The 15,238-nt window shown below is 44.4% G+C and overlaps 1 long non-coding RNA gene across 1 annotated transcript in view; it reads left to right on the top strand.

Moving 5' to 3' along the window:
* The window catches only part of LOC141776032 (uncharacterized), a 118,745-nt gene extending 116,539 nt beyond the window's left edge, over nt 1–2,206 (top strand). Inside the window, exon 3 of the long non-coding RNA XR_012595714.1 lies at nt 2,078–2,206. This is a non-coding gene — a long non-coding RNA (uncharacterized LOC141776032). The remainder of the gene's footprint in view (nt 1–2,077) is intronic.
* Nucleotides 2,207–15,238: the final 13,032 nt, after the last annotated feature.

Here is a 15,238-nt window from a genome sequence, read left to right as displayed (position 1 = left end):
AAAACCCATCAATCATCCTAAGGAGATCAAATCCTCCACATTGGTCTTCTGGCTCACTGACTGAGTTCAGTCCTGATGTGAGTCCAGCTCTCTCTGATGTGAGTTCAACTCACTGAGTGAATTCAGTCCGATGTGAGTTCAGCTCTCTCTGATGTGAGTTCAACTCACTGAGTGAATTCAGTCCGATGTGAGTTCAGCTCACTGATGTGAGTTCAGCTCTCTGATGTGAGTTCAGCTCTCTCTGATGTGAGTTCAGCTCTCTCTGATGTGAGTTCAGCTCTCTCTGATGTGAGTTCAGTCCTGATGTGAGTTCAGCTCTCTCTGATGTGAGTTCAACTCACTGAGTGAATTCAGTCCGATGTGAGTTCAGCTCTCTGATGTGAGTTCAGCTCTCTCTGATGTGAGTTCAGTCCTGATGTGAGTTCAGCTCTCTCTGATGTGAATTCAACTCACTGAGTGAATTCAGTCCGATGTGAGTTCAGCTCTCTGATGTGAGTTCAGCTCTCTGATGTGAGTTCAGCTCTCTCTGATGTGAGTTCAGCTCTCTGATGTGAGTTCAGCTCTCTGATGTGAGTTCAGCTCTCTGATGTGAGTTCAGTCCTGATGTGAGTTCAGCTCTCTGATGTAAGTTCAGTCCTGATGTGAGTTCAGCTCTCTGATGTGAGTTCAGTCCTGATGTGAGTTCAGCTCTCTGATGTGAGTTCAGTCCTGATGTGAGTTCAGCTCTCTCTGATGTGAGTTCAGCTCTCTCTGATGTGAGTTCAGCTCTCTCTGATGTGAGTTCAGTCCTGATGTGAGTTCAGCTCTCTCTGATGTGAGTTCAACTCACTGAGTGAATTCAGTCCGATGTGAGTTCAGCTCTCTGATGTGAGTTCAGCTCTCTCTGATGTGAGTTCAGTCCTGATGTGAGTTCAGCTCTCTCTGATGTGAATTCAACTCACTGAGTGAATTCAGTCCGATGTGAGTTCAGCTCTCTGATGTGAGTTCAGCTCTCTGATGTGAGTTCAGCTCTCTCTGATGTGAGTTCAGCTCTCTGATGTGAGTTCAGCTCTCTGATGTGAGTTCAGCTCTCTGATGTGAGTTCAGTCCTGATGTGAGTTCAGCTCTCTGATGTAAGTTCAGTCCTGATGTGAGTTCAGCTCTCTGATGTGAGTTCAGTCCTGATGTGAGTTCAGTCCTGATGTGATTTCAGCTCTCTGATATGAGTTCAGTCCTGATGGGACGAGCGAGGTGGGATGGAATGAAGTAAAGAGAGATGGAAGGATGGGCTGAATCTACTGAGAAGGTGAAGGGCAGATGGCGAGGTGCATGAGTCGGAACAATTGCATGGAGACTGATCCTCCAAAAATATAAAACACCTGTGGACGACCGCCACTGAGTCCGTAGCAACGGTTAGAACTGAGTCTATAGCAACGGTTGGAACTGAGTCCGTAGCAACGGTTGGAACTGAGTCCGTAGCAACGGTTAGAACTGAGTTCGTAGCAACGTTTGGAATTGAGTCTATAGCAATGGTTGAAACTGAGTCTGGAGCAACGATTAGAACTGAGTCCGTAGCAACGGTTAGACCTGAGTCCGTAGCAACGGTTAGAACTGAGTCCGTAGCAACGGTTAGAACTGAGTCCTTAGCAACGGTTGGAACAGAGTCCGTAGCAACGGTTAGAACTGAGTTCGTAGCAACGGTTGGAACTGAGTCTATAGCAACGGTTGGAACTGAGTCCGTAGCAACGGTTGGAACTGAGTCTGGAGCAACGATTAGAACTGAGTCCGTAGGAATGGTTAGAACTGAGTCCATAGCAACGTAACTCTAGTTTAAGATTAGCTGACCCGTTATGGTGAAGTGAGACGAGGTGAATGGGACGTCGCTGGGAATATTAACGTTGACGTTTCTGTCCTCATTCATCTGTACATGTCCTTCTAGTTGAACTAGATACTCCACGGTGTTTTCTGATGGAGGAACGGAAACCTCTTAAAGGCTATTTTTTGCCACAGCTGACATTGTTAAATTCACCGGACATCTTTCTGCACATTGACATGATCGGATGTGGTCCGCCAGAGTCTGTGATCAGAGCATCCGTAGCAACGGTCTTTAAAGGTCACATATTATGCTCATTTCCAGGTTCATAGATGTATTTTAATGTTGCACTAGAACATGTTTACATGCTGCAATGTTCAAAAAACCCTTTATTCTTCTCATACTGCAGCCTGAGTCTGCCTGCCTCAGAGCCTAATTCAGCCTCTGTCTGAAAACCACTGATTCACAGCCTGTCTCCTCCCACTCTGCTCTGATTGGTCAGCGTTTTCTGTCAATCAAACTTCCTCAACAACACAGGTCACTATCTCCCCCTCCCTCCCGGAGAAGCTCTGGAGAGAGAGGCAGCTAGAATAGAGCTTATAAACCACTTTAAAGTTTATAAACCAGAAACTTCACCCAGCGCACGTTACCGGAGGAATCTGATCAGAAATCGGCGACACATGATGAACATCTGCGGTCCAGATTCCAGGTTTTCCTGATGGTTTCTCTCAGGTAAATAATACTATTTATAGCTCTGTTAGTTAACTCAGTGTTTACCTCATGCATCAACTCTGTAAACCGTAAACATACACTCTGTTTTACGTCTGTCTTTACAGATCCATCTGTGAGAAATGACCGACAGAATCATCCCAGAGGAGAGCAGACAGCTGAAAGCAGATGGGAGATACAGAGCTAACCCGTTAGCATGTAGCTACATGCTAACGGGTTAGCTACATGCTACCGCTATGAGACGGTGTGTAAACACAGCGACCATCAGGGTGGAAAATAGAAGATGTGAAACAGTAGTCAGTTCATTATTTCTGCTAAAAGATAAATGTATGGAAGATCAGAGTAATGGTATATTATTTACAGTAGTAGCTGTCTCTGTGTTACCATGACTACAGACCACCGGAGCTTAGCTTACCATAGTTTACCAGAGCTGAAAGACTTTCTCCTGTACCATGTCACATAACTAACTAACAGGTGAGATGATTACAAATGCTGTGAATAATTAATATTGTCATCTGTCAACTCAAATAAAGTTTGACTGTGAAACAGAAATGTGTTGTGTTGCTTACAATTCACTATTTACTACCTGTACTCTGCTACATGCATGACATCAAATATATATAATATATAAATATCATCTGTTTAAACAGTGTAATTACATAAAGCCTTTGTGAAAGAACATGTTATATTTAGATGATGGGAGTACATGAAGCCTGTTCTGCTGGTTCTTGCAGACTTTGCTCAAGTTAGGTTGAGGAGGAGAGACAGTGACGCGCTGTGGGGCGGGGTCAGCTACTGAAGGTTCTCTCTGGTTCGACCAGGAAACCCTTACATGGCTTGCATTTCTCTAATGACGTCAGAAGAGAAGGAAAAAAAGCGATTTTTTTTTCTGCACCCATTTCCGGACAAACGGAGCAGGAGAAAAAGAGAGAGGATGGTCTTTTATGATACTATGGTGGCCTGTAGACACACTGGGGACAGATATTGATGTTTAAAAGACATGGAAAAGTGCATTTTGCATAATAGGTGACCTTTAATACGTAGCAACGGTCTGTTATACCTAGCAATGTTCTGTTATGGCACAATGTCTACACTTAAGAAACTTTGGTTGGCACTTCTTATCTACCTCCTCCTGCCATGGCCATGCCAAACATTTCAAGCAGTAAATAACAAGGCGGTGTTATCATACACCAGAGACACACTGCTGGCTTTCCGCGCTGTAGGCAACACGCCACCCCCTGATCTGCCGGAGAGTATTCGACCGCGGCCGCCGGGGAAACACCACAGGAGAAGAGGACGGAGAGGAGGTGTCTGTAAGTGGCTCCGTCGGAGAGGCAGCAGACCGACGCTACCGTCCATGATACTCTGCAACGCCAGGTCCCTGAAGAATAAAATGGACGAGCTGCGGACATGCGTTACGACCTGCTACAAGTACCGTGAGTTATGCATGTTGGTCTTCACTGAGACATGGCTTCATCAGGACATTCCCCACTCCCTGTGTGAACTAGAAGGCTTCTCTCTCATACGAGCCGACAGGAGTGAGATGTCGGGGAAAAACAGAGGAGGGGGTCTCTGTGTTTACATGAATGACAGCTGGTGTAAACAATACACGATGCGTCAGACCGTCTGTAACCCCGACGTTGAACTTGTCTGCGTGAGCCTGAGACTCGTTTATCTACCTCGAGAGTTTGGAAACATTATCCTCTGCGCTGTGTATGTTCCACCCAGCGGGAACGCTGCTAGTGCAGCCGCCCAGGTTACAGACTGTGTTCAACAACAACTTTTACGCTGCCCTGAGGCCCCGGTTTTAATCTTAGGGGACTTCAACCACTGTAAACTGGAAATGTCACTTCCAGGTTTTGAACAGTATGTCAAATGTGAGACCAGGGAGGACAAAATCCTTGATAAATGCTACGGTAATGTAAAGAATGCTTATGTGTCTAAAGCCAAACCCCCACTGTCAAACTCAGATCATAACACAGTACACCTCATCCCCACTTACAGAACTGTTCTCAAATGCAGTAAACCACAAACCAAGACTGTAAAGGTCTGGACGAATGACAGCATTGAGTCCCTCAAAGGATGTTTTCTTTCTACTGACTGGAATATCTTCCATGGGATGGATGTGGACACTGCTACTGAGACTGTTACGGATTATATTACATTTTGTGTGGACATGGTCATACCGCAGAAAGAAATAACTGTGTATCTGAACAATAAACAATATATAACTAAGGAGGTTAAGGACTGCATTAACCGCAAAAAAATAGCATTTAAAAATAAGGACAGAATTCAACTGAAACTGTACAAAAAGAACTTAATCAGTTGCTAAATGAGGCCAGGAGGAAACATAAAGAGACCATAGAAGATAACTTTGTGGCTAATAACCCCAAGTAAACTGTGGGATACTATGAAGAAAATCACCAACATGGCTCCATCTCATAAAAATCTCAGCACCCCCAACGATCTGCAAAAAGCAAGGGAGCTAAATGACTTTTACCTGAGATTTGAAACAAGGGACTTTTCTTCTGAATGTAGAGATGTTTCTGACTCAATCTCTGTCTCTGAGCAGGACGCCAGGTTGGTGATGGAACCTCATCAAATAAAATCACTTTTTAAACAACTCTGTACTAAGAAGGCCACAGGGCCAGATGGGATATCTGCTTTTCTTCTTAAAACATGTGCAGAGGAGCTAACAACAGCATGGTGCCCCATCTTACAAAAATCTGTGGACTCTCACACCATCCCCTCCCTCTGGAAGAAATCAATAATTACACCGGTCCCTAAAAAAACGTGTCCAAAGGTCAACAATGACTTCAGGCCGGTGGCTATGACATCCATTGTCATGAAGTGTTTTGAGAGGATTATGGTGACACTGCTCAGGAAGGAGGTGGAGGTGCATTTAGATCCTTTTCAGTTTGCCTTTAAGCGAGGCCGCAGCACAGATGATGCTATTAATTGTATCACTCATTTGGTAAGTAAACATCTTGAGGATCCAAAAGCTTATGCACGTGGGTTGTTCGTTGACTTTAGCTCAGCCTTCAACACCGTGCAGCCGCACTTGCTCATGGGAAAGATGAGGGAGATGAGTGTAAATCCTTTCACCTTAAAATGGTACCTCTCCTTTCTGACAGACAGAACGCAGCAGGTCAGGGTCAACAGCGCCCTCTCGGAACCCAGGTCCATCAGCACCTGTGCCCCTCAGGGTTGTGTTAGCTCCCCAGTTCTCTTTACATTATACACAAATGACTATAAGCGATCCCATCCTGAGAACTTTATTATTAAGTTCTCTGATGACACAGCCATACTCAGCCTGCTACACAGGGATAGCAGCCCACTGGACTATTTCTCTGAAATAGAGGAATTTGTGCAGTGGTGTGACAACAACCATCTTGAGCTGAATGTGAGGAAGACAGGAGATGGTGTTTGATCCAAAGATGGTGGGTGACCTCAGGCCTGTGTTTATCAAAAATACACCTATCACACAGGTCTGTTTATACAGGTATTTAGGGGTCCACATCGACAACACTCTCAGCTGGAAGGTACATGTTGGAAACCTCTGCTCCAAACTTCAACAGCGGATGTACTTCTTACGCAGACTCAGGTTCTATGGAGTGCAGCAGAAGATCATATTACTTTTCTACCGGGCTGTCTTGGAAAGTATTGTAAGATATGGCATCAGGGCCTGGTACGGTAACCTGACTGTGCAGTTGAGGTCACAGATTTCTCGCCTGGTGCAGAATGCCATGAAGATTATGGGGGTCAAAAACCACCCTACCCTTCAGTTGCTTTATGAGCAGTCTGTCATCAGACAGGCACAGAAAATGTTGTCAGACCCAACTCACATCTTACATCAGGAATACCAACTTTTACCTTCCGGCAGGAGATATAGAGTCCCACGGTGCAGATTGAACCGTTACAAACATTCATTCCTGCCGATGTCTATTAAACTCCTCAACAACTCGTAACATAAAGCTATCATAATGACAGTGCAATATGGTTGGACAGTGCAATATGTTAAATAGGGACAGTGCAATATGTTAAATTGGGACAGTGCAATATGTTGCATCTGTGTAATATTGGGCTATTATCTGTGCAATATGGGCAAGCCGGTAGACGGTGCAGTGCACTACCGGGGTGCAATACCTGCCATGGTGTGTGTGACAGTGTGTGTGATAGTATGTGCCATTATGTACGTGGACTGTGTATGTGTTGAAACATCTGTTTCTGTGAAACTGGTTCCCTGTCTGATGTGGAATTGTTTATTATTGTTGTTGATGCTGTTTTAATTTAGTGTTTGTAACTGCAGTTGGACGGAGTCCAGGAAAAATATCCCCACGGGGACAATAAAAGTATATCTTATCTTATCTTATCTTATCTTATCTTATACGTAGCAACGGTCTGTTATACGTAGTAACGGTCTGTTATACCTAGCAATGGTCTGTTATACCTAGCAACGGTCTGTTATACATAGCAACAGTCTGTTATACCTAGCAATGGTCTGTTATACGTAGCAACGGTCTGTTATACGTAACAACAGTCTGTTATACATAGCAATGGTCTGTTATACATAGCAATGGTCTGTTATATGTTATAACGGTCTGTTATACGTAGCAACGGTCTGTTATACGTAACAACGGTCTGTTATACGTAGCGATGTTCTGTTATACATAGCAATGGTCTGTTATATGTTATAACGGTCTGTTATACATAGCAACGGTCTGTTATACATAGCAACGGTCTGTTATACGTAGCAACGGTCTGTTATACATTATAAAGGTCTGTTATACATAGCAATGGTCTGTTATATGTTATAACGGTCTGTTATACATAGCAACGGTCTGTTATACATAGCAACGGTCTGTTGTACGTAGCAACGGTCTGTTATACATTATAAAGGTCTGTTATACATAGCAAAGGTCTGCTATACATAGCAACGGTCTGTTATACATAGCAACGGTCTGCTATACATAGCAACGGTCTGTTATACATAGCAACGGGCTGTTATTCATAGCAACGGGCTGTTATCATGTTGTCATCTGCCACCATGGCAGACAGGTTTTCCTTATATTAAGAAATATTTTTAAAAAGCAATTGTATAGCCTAAATTAAATAGAGTCACAAATTAAGGTTACCTGATATATTCCATAGTTCTACTGTCTGGTTCCACTGACTCACTGTTTATGATTTTAAACTGTTCTGTGTAGATTTCAGAAGTGGCCGGTAGAAATGTTCAGTGACCTGCCATAGTGGCAGGTGAGGAAAAAGGTTAATTTAAAGACCCTGGTCACGGCCCCGTGGGGACCACGGACCCCACTTCAACAACCACTGCTTTAAAGTACATGGCCAGCTGTATGTGCTTCATACAACAGAGACTCTCTCAGAACAACAACAGGTGCTGAAGAACCTTCTGACCCGCTGACTTCAGTTCAGCAGCTCGTTGGCTCAGAGACGTTCCTCTCAGCAGCTCCAGGTGCGAATGTGATTCATCAGAAGAAAACAACAGTTTCAGTATCTGACAGCAGCTTTCACCACAGAGAGAAGAGCTGTTTTAAAGGGCTGCCATCATGCAGACCATCAGTCATAGAGAAGAAGCCTCCATAGACCAGAATGCAATGCAGCCACAACACTTTATCCACATCACACTCTTCCAAACGGCTTTTTACCTTTATCTACTTTACATACTAGTTTTACAAACCTCTGTATACACAAATACACATCTTTATTACTGCTCTATATGAAGTATTCTGCATTTCCTCCTGTGGGTTCCCTGGCACCCTTCCTCCTGTACTGCTAAGGTTAGCGGTGTAGTTACATTTTTAAAAACATTTTAAATCTATGTTTGTAATAAAGGACATTATTTTTCTAACCTGGCCTCTCTTGCAGCTTTTATTTTTGCAGCAACTAATCACCATTTTTGAATTGAAATAAAAGTTATTTGATTTTGAAACTTGAAACTCACATCTCTGTCCCATGTCTTTATCAAGGAACTTGTGTAATTTGGTTGGATTATTCTCTGGGTGGAATTCCCAGAGTGGCGTTGTCGGGTTCTAATAGCGTGGGTTTCTGCTAAGTGCCCGGGTTACATATCCATCCTACATTCCTGTCTACACCTCTTTGTAAATACACTACTTCTCTTTCCAATTCTTTTCTTATTGTTTGTTTTACAGACATGGTTAGGTCATCATATCAAATACATAACTGAGTGTCTGTTACATGAAATAAAAACATAGAAAGAGGATGTTGGTCTCGGTCACTCAAAAGAAAACATAAAAAAATGAGATAAAATAATGATAATACATTTGTTATTTAATTATAATTTTTTTTCTTTTAAAATAAAATAATAGATTTAGCTTAAAGAAATTAAATGAAATGACGTTCAGCGTAACGTTAAGTAAGAGTGAAATAGTTCTAATAATAGTATTGGTTGTAATTAAAGTAGGTGAGCTGGAGAGAGATGATATTACTCCTCCTCATGCATATACATACTGTCCTCAACTAAATAAAAAATGTACATTACTATTTTATATTTACTTATGTTTATATGTTTATATATATATATGTATATATATATACATATATATATGTATATATATATTAAAACACATTATATGAGCATTGTTGAAGGAACCTGAGACCAATGACAGATAGAGAAGCTTCAACCTGTTGTCAGAGGTGAAAGTAATAGATTACATTTACTGTCGTGACTGTAACAATGTTTTTTATTTAGTCTGGTGTTTCTGGTGAGTCAGATGAGTCAGGTGATTCAGGCGTGTCTGGTGAGTCAGGTGAGTCAGATGAGTCTGGTGTGTCTGGTGAGTCAGATGAGTCAGGTGATTCAGGTGTGTCTGGTGAGTCAGGTGAGTCAGATGAGTCTGGTGTGTCTGGTGAGGCAGGTGAGTCAGATGAATCAGATGAGTCTGGTGTGTCTGGTGGGGCAGGTGAGTCAGATGAGTCTGGTGTGTCTGGTGAATCAGATGAGTCAGGTGATTCAGGTGTGTCTGGTGAGTCAGATGAGTCAGGTGATTCAGGTGTGTCTGGTGAGTCAGGTGAGTCAGATGAGTCTGGTGTGTCGGTTGTGTCTGGTGTTTTAGGCGTGTCTGGTGAGTCAGGTGAGTCAGATGAGTCAGGTGAGTCAGGTGTGTCTGGTGAGTCAGGTGAGTCAGATGAGTCAGGTGTGTCTGGTGTGTCCGGTGAGTGAGGTGAGTCAGGTGAGTCTGGTGTGTCGGTTGTGTCTGGTGTTTTAGGCGTGTCTGGTGAGTCAGGTGAGTCAGATGAGTCAGGTGATTCAGGTGTGTCTGGTGAATCAGGTGAGTCAGATGAGTCTGGTGTGTCGGTTGTGTCTGGTGTTTTAGGCGTGTCTGGTGAGTCAGGTGAGTCAGATGAGTCAGGTGAGTCAGGTGTGTCTGGTGAGTCAGGTGAGTCAGATGAGTCAGGTGTGTCTGGTGTGTCCGGTGAGTGAGGTGAGTCAGGTGAGTCAGATGAGTCTGGTGTGTCGGTTGTGTCTGGTGTTTTAGGCGTGTCTGGTGAGTCAGGTGAGTCAGGTGAGTCAGATGAGTCAGGTGAGTCAGGTGTGTCTGGTGAGTCAGGTGAGTCAGGTGAGTCAAGTGTGTCTGGTGAGTTAGGTGTGTCTGATGTGGCAGGTGTGTCTGCCTGCAGGAGGACGGAGCTCCAGAGTGGAGACACACCAGAGATTATCTATGTCCAACAGAACCAACAACAATGACACCAAATGAAGGATCACTTCATCATAGAGAGTGTGGTTATTATGGTTATTATGGTTAGTGTTATTGTACCTGAGCATAGTTAAATAAAGGTTGCATCTACGTCTATTATTTTATTATCTATCTATTATTGCTCTATATCCCTTCCTGCCCTCTGAATTCCTCAGATGTGTTTCATTGAGTTCACTCATTCACTAAGGTAACAGAGTCTTTACAGTCAGGACTCCTAGACTATGAATGACCTGTCTGAGGAGGGCTGCACATTTTTATATCACTTTTAAAAACTCACTTCTTTAGAAATGTTTTTCTGTCATTTTATTTATGTTTTTGGATATTTTAGTTGTTTTACCCTGTTGGGTTTTTATGTGTTTAGTTGTTGGCTCTCAGTACATTTCATTATTGTTCTGTTTTAATGTGTTCTGTTTTTATTGTAAAGCACTTTGTAACTGTGTTTTGAAAGCTGCTATATAAATAAAGATTATTATTATTATTATTATTATTATTATTATAATATTATTATCATTATTATTATTGTAGTGACTTTTTACAAACAAATACCAAATGCCACTAAGGGGCGGACGGGAGAACTTGTTCGGACACGTGCTTTACAAACAAACCAATGTCCAGTGTGCTGTGCAACGATAGATCACTTACATTTATTTACACTTTCACATCTCACCTTCATGTTCTTCCCCTGTTTCCATTCAGCGGGATCTAATTCAACAATGTTTCATATGGAAGGGCTCGGCTCGGCAGGGCACGGCCTGCCACGGCTCGGCACGGTAAAAAACTGTTTGGCTCTACGTCTCACACACACCTGATCCTAATCAGGACAGCTTACCTATATGCACTTTCCTGTCCATGTTACACCCTGTGGTCAGTGCTAGAACTGCAGGCAGACATTAATAACCTGAATTCACTGATTAAATGAACTGAGGTGGCTCAATAAGCCCTGAGCTATTCCTCTGATTGGCTAGTACACACTGCATTCGTTGGATTGGTTGGTTAGGTGAAGTCATGTGGAGTGGGTTTGGCCAATCAGAGGCAGAGTAGGGCGGGTTGTGCCGTCACCACGGTAGGATTAAGCCTCATCCACACTGGGAACGTCAGGAGCGCGTGGCAGCTGCGTTACCTGTTGTTTTTTATTTCAACGTCCCTGTTAACAGGTTAGAGCAGCCACACTGCGTCTCAGCTAAAGAATAGAGGTCTCGCCTATTTTTGACGCGTGCAGCGCGCGTCTCACAGCAGCAGCAGAGAGTGAAAGTGAACTATTGACAGTATATTAACATCATATCAGCTACATTACTACAGTTTCGAGGTCTATCTGTAGAATATGTTACGGAGATGAAAAAAAGTAAAGACTTATTTTTAAATCAACACTTCCTGCTTTCATTTAAAAATAAAAACTCTCGAGCGTTTTTTTTCTATTCCTTTATTTGTTAAAGGGACTGTTTGTAACTTTTTAAGCGTATAAATGTACCGGGTCGGGACACATGCACGCTCGCATATGCGCACTCGCGTGTGGCCGGCGTCCCCGCTCCTCTGCCTGCTTGCCTTCACTCAGACAGCGTGCGCGTTCTCGCGTACTCGCTCCACCTCTAGACGTGCATGCGCGCTCACTCCACACTGCAGAAGAGTTAGTTTAGCTCTGAGAATATCTAGTCAATGTACAGTGGACGTTTGTGCAGAAATAACTGCTGCAGCTTCACCAGACAAACAGAGGTTTCCCGTGTCTTGTGAAGTGACGGGGCTCTGCAGAGAGAAACCTTACCGACCGGGTGCCGGTGTCTCCCTGTTCACTCCGGCTGCGGGCGGAGGGAGACGAGTTTCTCGTTGCGGAGCCCTGCGGCTGAAGCCTGCGCTGAGGCAGGAGAAGCAAACACAGTATCAGCAGTGATTCATGGAGAGACCTCCGTCTGGTCAGCTAACATTACTGCCAAGCAGCTGAAATAGTCGCCTCACTGTTTTGAGCGATGCTCGTTCATGTCTATTTAGAGCGAGCAAGCGCTAGCCCGACGCTGACTTTCGTTGATTTCACAGCCACATGTGTCGCTGTTAAGAAGCATTTCTGAAAGTTACAAATAGTCCCTTTAACACAAGGCTTTTATTCTGAAATATGAGCAGTCAGTGCTGTGGAACTTGCAGTGACTTGGAGAGCTCCATGAATTGATAAAGTATGGAGTTTAAATCAACACTGGTTATCAACACAAGCGTTTTTTCTGTGGACAGAATTCCTTCATTTGTTAACACGAGGCTTTTATTCTGAAATATGTGCCGGACAGTGTTCTAGAACATAGAATGACTTGGAGAGCTCCATGAATGAATATAGTAAAGAGTTTTAATTGTGGATTATTACTATTATTTACAAATAACCACACGTTTCTTAACCTTTCTCTGTCTAAAATAAATATAAATGATATTTATAATGAAATGAAATGGCCATTAAAAGGCAAACTCTATGTAGAAAGAAAGGGCTGACAGCAGCAGCAGCAGCAGACACGCAGCAGAAATGCAGCTAGTGTGAACGCAGCCACCAAGCTACGCAGCCACCACGCTACGCAGCCGCCACGCACTCCTGACGTTCCCAGTGTGGATGAGGCTTTAGAGATCAGGTGTGAAACCGACAGGTCCGTGACGGACGGAGCTAACATGCTAAATGCTAACATGCTCCTGAATCTGTCTTCAGTGATGGTTCGTGTCTACAGGGTGGGTTTTAAGAGGGATCTGCTCTCTTCTCTTCTCAGCGTTGTACGCTTGATGGGCTGCTAATTGACACTAGACACCTGATTGGACGAACTCTTTCCCATGCGGGCTGCTGCTCACAGCTTTCAAACTGGAACCAAAATGGCGGCTCGTTTGGAAACTTTCTTCTCTTATATCATGAAAATAGTTCACTGAAATGAGTTTCTGAGAACATTTTATGAGAGAAATAATCCATGCGGTTAGTTTAAAAGTTTCTAGAGAGTTTCCAGGGATGGCGAGTCAAGTCAGACTCGCACTCGCATACTTATTCTATATATTATAATACTTATTATAAACTTACACCTATTATAAAGAGGCCCAGACCTCAACTTTATGCAAACGAGGAGCAGGTGACATAACGGTCCGTCTCTCCAATCACACCGCCACGAGAGGCTGAGTGGACTGGTTATACTGGGAACCAGAGGCTGAGTGGACTGGTTGTACTGGGAGCAAGAGGCTGAGTGAACTGGTTATACTAGGAAAAATAAGCTGAGTGGATTGGTTATACTGGGAACCAGAGGCTGAGTGGACTGGTTATACTGGGAACCAGAGGCTGAGGCTGAGTGGACTGAGGCTGAGTGGACTGGTTATACTGGGTACCAGAGGCTGAGTTGACTGGTTATACTGGGAACCAGAGGCTGTGGCAGAGTGGACTGGTTATACTGGGAACCAGAGGCTGAGTGGACTGGTTATAGATGGGAACCAGGGGCTGAGTGGACTGGTTATACTGGGAACCAGAGGCTGAGTGGAATGGTTATACTGGGAACCAGAGTCGGAGTTGACTGGTTATACTAGGAACCAGAGGCTGAGTGGACTGGTTATACTGGGTACCAGAGGCTGAGTGGACTGGTTATACTGGGAACCAGAGGCTGACGCAGAGTGGAATGGTTATATATGGGAACCAGGGGCTGAGTGGACTGGTTATACTGGGAACCAGAGGCTGAGTGGACTGGTTATACATGGGAACCATGGGCTGAGTGGACTGGTTATACTGGGAACCAGAGGCTGAGTGGACTGGTTATAATGGGAACCAGAGGCTGAGTTGAATGGTTATACTGGGAACCAGAGGCTGAGGCAGAGTGGACTGGTTATACTGGGAACCAGAGGCTAAGTGGACTGGTTATACTGGGAACCAGAGGCTAAGTGGACTGAGGGTGAGTAGACTGGTTATACTGGGAACCAGAGGCTGAGTAGACAGGTTATACTGGGAACCAGAGGCTGAGTGGACTGGTTATACTGGGAACCAGAAGCTGAGGCTGAGTGGACTGAGGCTGAGTGGACTGGTTATACTGGGTACCAGAGGCTGAGAGGACTGGTTATACTGGGAAACAGAGGCTGAGGCAGAGTGGAATAGTTATATATGGGAACCAGAGGCTAAGTGGACTGAGGCTGAGTAGACTGGTTATACTGGGAACCAGAGGCTGAGTGGACTGGTTATACTGGGAACCAGAGGCTAAGTGGACTAAGGCTGAGTAGACTGGTTATACTGGGAACCAGAGGCTGAGGCAGAGTGGACTGGTTATACTGGGAACCAGAGGCTAAGTGGACTGAGGCTGAGTAGACTGGTTATACTGGGAACCAGAGGCTGAGTGGACTGGTTGTACTGGGAGCAAGAGGCTGAGTGAACTGGTTATACTAGGAAAAATAAGCTGAGTGGATTGGTTATACTGGGAACCAGAGGCTGAGTGGACTGGTTATACTGGGAACCAGAGGCTGAGGCTGAGTGGACTGAGGCTGAGTGGACTGGTTATACTGGGTACCAGAGGCTGAGTTGACTGGTTATACTGGGAACCAGAGGCTGTGGCAGAGTGGACTGGTTATACTGGGAACCAGAGGCTGAGTGGACTGGTTATAGATGGGAACCAGGGGCTGAGTGGACTGGTTATACTGGGAACCAGAGGCTGAGTGGAATGGTTATACTGGGAACCAGAGTCGGAGTTGACTGGTTATACTAGGAACCAGAGGCTGAGTGGACTGGTTATACTGGGTACCAGAGGCTGAGTGGACTGGTTATACTGGGAACCAGAGGCTGACGCAGAGTGGAATGGTTATATATGGGAACCAGGGGCTGAGTGGACTGGTTATACTGGGAACCAGAGGTTGAGTGGACTGGTTATAGATGGGAACCATGGGCTGAGTGGACTGGTTATACTGGGAACCAGAGGCTGAGTGGACTGGTTATAATGGGAACCAGAGGCTGAGTTGAATGGTTATACTGGGAACCAGAGGCTGAGGCAGAGTGGACTGGTTA

Source organism: Sebastes fasciatus, chromosome 1, assembly GCF_043250625.1.
Source record: "Sebastes fasciatus isolate fSebFas1 chromosome 1, fSebFas1.pri, whole genome shotgun sequence".
Classification (NCBI taxonomy): Eukaryota; Metazoa; Chordata; class Actinopteri; order Perciformes; family Sebastidae; genus Sebastes; species Sebastes fasciatus.
This window is presented reverse-complemented; position numbering and strand designations above follow the sequence as displayed.